General features: G+C 43.2%; 1 pseudogene; it reads right to left on the reverse strand.

Moving 5' to 3' along the window:
- LOC100343116 (CLIP-associating protein 2-like) lies at positions 1-4,900 on the reverse strand (annotated as a pseudogene).
- Between the last annotated feature and the right edge of the window lie 802 nt (positions 4,901-5,702).

Here is a 5,702-nt window from a genome sequence, read left to right on the forward strand (position 1 = left end):
TTAACTTTGTCCAGAAATATCAGTAGTGGGATCAATTCCTCCTGAACCTCTCTGTGCACTTTTGATGCAAAGATGACAAACATTTTATTGCTGGTGAGTTGGCTAAGATGTGGTTTTAGCTCATCACCAATCACTGCATGAACAGCCACCAGACAGAGGACACCAGCTTCCTGAACACTGCTCTCTGAGTGATCATAACCCTGTATTAGGCCTAGCATACTTTCTGGCAAAAGTCGGTTAAGGGGTTCCTTGGACATTCTCGCTATCACATTTGTTTGCATTTTGATTGCAGGCATGTTAATTGGGTATTCTGTAGTCTGGATGATAGGACCAGGCACTTTGATACATTGCTCTGGAGTAATGGAAGTAGCTAATGCTGATGCAGCTCCCTCAGCAGATCTCATCACCTCCTTATGAGGATCTTTATGTGCTTCCAATGTTTTCATTACAGTCAGTTCTGCATCATTTTTAAATCTTGCTGGTTGATGCCTTAGGTTCTCTCAAAACCTCTAATGCCAAAGCCCTGATTGTTGGCTCTTTATCTCCAAGGGTTTTAAGCAATAAAAGCAATATTGTTTTGAAATGTTCATCCCAAACACTGAAAGATTTTTCCTATTCCACTTTCATGAGTTCTTAGAGGGTGATCTTTCTTTCTTCCACACGTTCATTGTGATTAGACAGCTCCTTCAATAATTCTGCAACTAGGTCAGAATGCTCTAAGGAAAGATCATCAGGAAATTGGGCAGCATCATCATCAAACATGGGTTCCTTGAGTGTAGAAATGTTGAAGGGACTGATGCTATCTTAAGAATGGTGTGGATTACAGTCTTGAGAGCATAAGTAGGAGTGAGCAGGCAACAAATGGAGCAATGAAGTTTTATTATCAAGAGCTGTTTGGCTTGAGTCAGTAGCATCACCTCCTGCTCTTGGGTCAGCAATACCAGGACCACCACACACTGAATCACCATCATCTTTTTTAGAATCCTTTTTCAATGGCTCATTCATATCTTCTTGACTACAGAAACTGAAATTCTGTATTGCTTCAGTGACACCTCAAAGAGAGCTGTAAATATCTTCAGAGTTTATATTTTCTGAATCATACTCAAATGCACTTGGAGATAATGTATTCTGTGATTTACTGGTAGGAGAAGAAAGAGGAATGGACTAGTTGGCTGGCGATCATGGTGTTGGCCTCATCAAAGGATTCCCCATGGAATTCTGCATTCTGTTGCTGGTATTTCAAAGGTGATTATGAAGAAGCTTGGTAGCACCATCCTGAAAAGATTTTGGTAAAGTTCCTAATAACATTGTAAACTCCAGTGTATTGAGTTCAAATAAAGAAATCAGCACTGATTGTGCTGCCTTCCGAACATCAGAACATTTGGGTTCTGTTGCCAAATGATAACTTGAGACATTGCCAGGCAAGTTTCACTGTAATTCATAAAATCTCTTGTGCCCATCTGTTTGGCTATAGTTTTTATGTATATAAGTATAGCAACATTCACCTTGAAGCTTGGTGTTTGGGTCTGGTCAACTGTAAATCTCATTAGAATATTAAACTGAAGATCAATTGGAAAAGATTCTCTGGTGCCATCAGGGCTTTTCTGAACTTTTGCCTGAACAGACCCAAGCAAGTCAGCACCCATTTCTTTTTTTATTAGTTGTGTGAGCAGCACAGATAACCAATCTTGAGGATCATCCTTGTGGACCTGTATCAGATCCACTAGGCTCTCCAAAAACATGTTGAACATCCTGCCATAAGGATTAGCAAATATTCTTGTGAAAATCTCACATAATCTTTTCAGGTCAACTCGACTTAAGGGTCTCTGATTTTTTTTAAATAAGTTCTGCAGGCCCAGGAGTCCTTCCTTCCTTTCTGACCAATTGGAACTAGCACATCTATTAAGGACTTTTGCAGCATCTTCCATCTGCCTCATATATGTTGGACTACTACCATTTTGAGAACTATATAAGCCTTCTTAATAACCACTAGGCACATTGCTGTTGGCATCATCATCTGAAAACATTCCATATAATTCATATCTTTGAGCAGGTTTTTCCAGGGCATCTGCTACTGCCTCTTCCACATTGGAACCTGTGTTCAGGACTCTCATATCACTGACTGAAGATGACGGTCAGCTTGATTGACTGATCCCATACCCCAGACCCAGGGGTTGAAAAATCAAACAGGATTTGTGTCCTGGTTGCTCTCTTGATTTTCTTCCCAGCTGCATCCCTGACTCACATTGGTCAAGGAATATGACTATTCTGGGCAACTCAGAGTCTTGATGGGCTAGCATCTCTGCTACATCCCTGGCCTCTTGGTACCTTGTTTGTTTTCTGCACTAGGGCAAAATTGACCAGGACTCTTTGAACACCAGAGCTCACAGTATAGAGGGCTATTGTGGACAGAACTCTTCCAGAAGACCCCGACTGGCTACCAGGCTGTGATTTGGAGACCATTTTCATTCAGCGTTGTCCTCTAGAATCCATCTTGGCATTTCCCATGCCAGAATGCGGTGCTGAAAGCTTTGCTCTCACCTGCCCTAGGAAGCATAGGAACCTGGATTCAGCGCACCTGCACCCACCTGCACCCAACTGCCCACTTTGCACAGACTGCCCAGAAGCATGATGTGCCTTGGCACCAGCAAAAGTATTCACATCAATGTCACTTTGTGAACACTGCAGACTTCCTGGAAGGGAACTGGCTTTGCTGCTATCTGCTGATACTCTTCCAGCCACAGCTGACAGATTTGCTGTAGACCATTTGGAAGAAAAAGGGCAATTGAAACTTTCTTGTGAGCTAGATGAGGACCTGTCTGATTGTGGGAGAGATTCAACACTGCTGGAACTCTTCAAGTAGGCATGAATACTTTTGTTTAACAGGTAGTATTATAGACAGTGAGAGAGAGACAGAGAGATAGGTCTTCCTTTCATTGGTTCACTCCCCATATAGCTGCTATGGCTGGTGCTGCACCAATTTGAAGCCAGGAGCCAGGTGCTTCCTCCTGGTCTCCTGTGAGGGTGCAGGGGCCCAAGCATTCTGGCCATCCTCCACTACTATCCCAGGCCACAGAAGAGAGCTGGACTGGAAGAGGAGCAACTGAGACTAGAACCTGGTGCCCATATGGGAAGCCAGTGCCTTAGGTGGAGGATTAACCAAGTGCGCCATGGCACCAGCCCCCCTCCTTAATTTTTTTGACCAAGACAGCTGCATGTCTTTGTAAGGAATGAGTCTGCCACTCTTGCAGCAAGAAATCTAAAAATTCAAATGAACCTATCCTCACAGACTGACTTTGATGTGCAATTGCATATTATTAAAGGCACAAGTCTGGACACATGTGTATTCTGAATGATGAACATCCAGAAGTTGCCATGTCTGTTCCAGCTATGGTAACACAAGCTTCCTGAACCACTTGGAATCTAAAATCCTTAGCTGCAAGTTTAAATGACCCACCCAACAAGCATAAATGTGGAGAAAGTGATCATATTGTGCAGCTCCAGCAACCAGCAGTGACCAGATTTTCTTAAGTGCATTGGCACGCTGATCCCAGTCATGTTTGTCCTCTGACAAACTTTCCCTGATTTTATTTAATGTTTCTTCAAGTTCTTGACTAGAATAGATCTGAATAGAAGGGACATCTGTAAAAGCTTTTACAAAATCATCCTCATCTGGCCCAAGTCTTTGGGCCCTGCACCTGCATGGGAGACGAGGAGGAAGCACCTGGCCCCTGGCTTTGGATTGGTGCAGTGTGCTGGCCATGGCGGCTATTTGGGTGGTGAACCAAGGGAAGGAAGACCTTTCTCTCTGTCTCTCTTTGTCACTGTCTAACTCTGCCTGTCAAAAAAAAAAAAAAAGGAAGAATACAAAATCATCTTCGTCAATGGCTCCAGCACCTCCTTTTGAAGCATCTCCAAGCTAAGGGCCACCTGCTGAACCAGGTTTCCTTGCACTGTTAACAGGATTTCTGGACATTTTAGGTTCAGGAACCTTGAAGGCTGAAGCAGCTGATGATGGTCTATTTCCATCCCCTGATTTTTTCATCATCAAAGCGTTTATGTTTGCAGACACTCAAAAATCATACCACCTGGATTTAGCACTTCTTTAAATTTAGAAATGATCATTTTTAATCTAGCAGAAGGAATTCCTCTTGTTAAAGATCTACTCACACTTTCTCTCCCACATGTCTATAAATCTCCACTATACCCAATATTGCAGCTTCTCTCACTTGACTATTAGAATCTCCAAATAGGACACACAATGTTATACCAACTTGATGAGGACTAATGGCTGAGTCGCAAAATTGTTTAATGTTTCAATAAGACACAGACACATACCTTGTTGAGATAGAAAATTCTCGTGTTTAAAAACTGAAGCCAACAGTCCCCATACACACATAGGTGGTGCTACTTCATTCATGAACTTCAATATCACTGTTTGAGCTTCATCTCAAACCTTATTTTTGACATCTTCCATTCTATTAAAATTTCAATAATCTTTGCTGTGTAAGATTTAAATTGTGCTGAAAATTTATGAAAAAGGCACTTAAATTGCCAATCCCATTAATGATACCTGATCATTGCTCGATCTCACCCAGCCAATGAGCGCATCAATGATCTTGGCCAGGTGGCTCTGGTCATCTTCCAGGTCCGAGATGGCACTGGGGGTATTGAGATACAGCAGGAGTTCCTGGATGACCTGCAACCTGCTGCCAACATCCTTCTGCAACACCTGGGCACTGAAATACTCCATGATATGGGGTTCCTTGGCTGCAGCCAGTGAGGGGCCAACTTTTGCCCAGCCTCCAGTGTGGGTAGGCACTGGGAACCCACAGAAAGTGCCCCAGAGGTGTGGCTCCTGGGGCTAGGCAGGCGGTGGGAGCAGTGCCAGGTGCCCAGCTACCCCCAAACTAATCAAACTTGCACCTGCTGAGCTCCAGCCCGCTTCTGAGACATTTCTGTGCTAGGCAGTGAAATTTATTGTTTGAAGTTTGAGTTAGCTTGAACTGTAGGTGTTGGGTTTAAAAGGGGGAAAGGCACAACATCGCTGCCTTTATTGTTTGTATTTTTTGAAATGATTTATTTGTAAGTTAACTTTAAGCTTTGATTTTTTAAAAAAGATGTTATTTATTTACTTATTTGAGAGGTAGAGTTACAGAGAGAGATAGAGAGAGAGAGAGGGAAAGGTCTTCCTTCCATTAGATCACTCCCCAAATGGCCACAATGGCTGGAGCTGTGCCGATCTGAAGCCAGGAGCCAGGATCTTCATCCATGTCTCCCATGTGGATGCAGGGGCCCAAGGACTTGGGCCTTCTTCTACTGCTATCCCAGGCCATAGCAGGGAGCTGGATTGGAAGAGGAGTAGCCATGACTAGAACTGGCTCCCACACGGGATGCTGGCACTGCAGGCCAGGGCTTTAACCTGCTGTGCCACAGCACCAGCCCCTGATTTTTATATTTAATTAGGCTTCAGAAAGTCAGACATCTAGCAAATTTCATAAAAAAAGTGTCAAGGGAAAATAATTATTTCACATGTTTAAAAATTTTTTGAGACTTTCAGCAATGCTCCCATTACTACTGCATTTGTGTGTTCTTTCTTTCCATAGTTAAAAAGTCCTATAGTCATTCAGGGCCTCTGGGGAGAGTGAGTCTGAATGAAGGCAGCCAATGGAAAAGCCTAAGGCTATGGTCACCTGTGCTCT

Source organism: Oryctolagus cuniculus, chromosome 12, assembly GCF_051225735.1.
Source record: "Oryctolagus cuniculus isolate XC-2025 breed Fujian yellow rabbit chromosome 12, ASM5122573v1, whole genome shotgun sequence".
Taxonomy (NCBI): Eukaryota; Metazoa; Chordata; class Mammalia; order Lagomorpha; family Leporidae; genus Oryctolagus; species Oryctolagus cuniculus.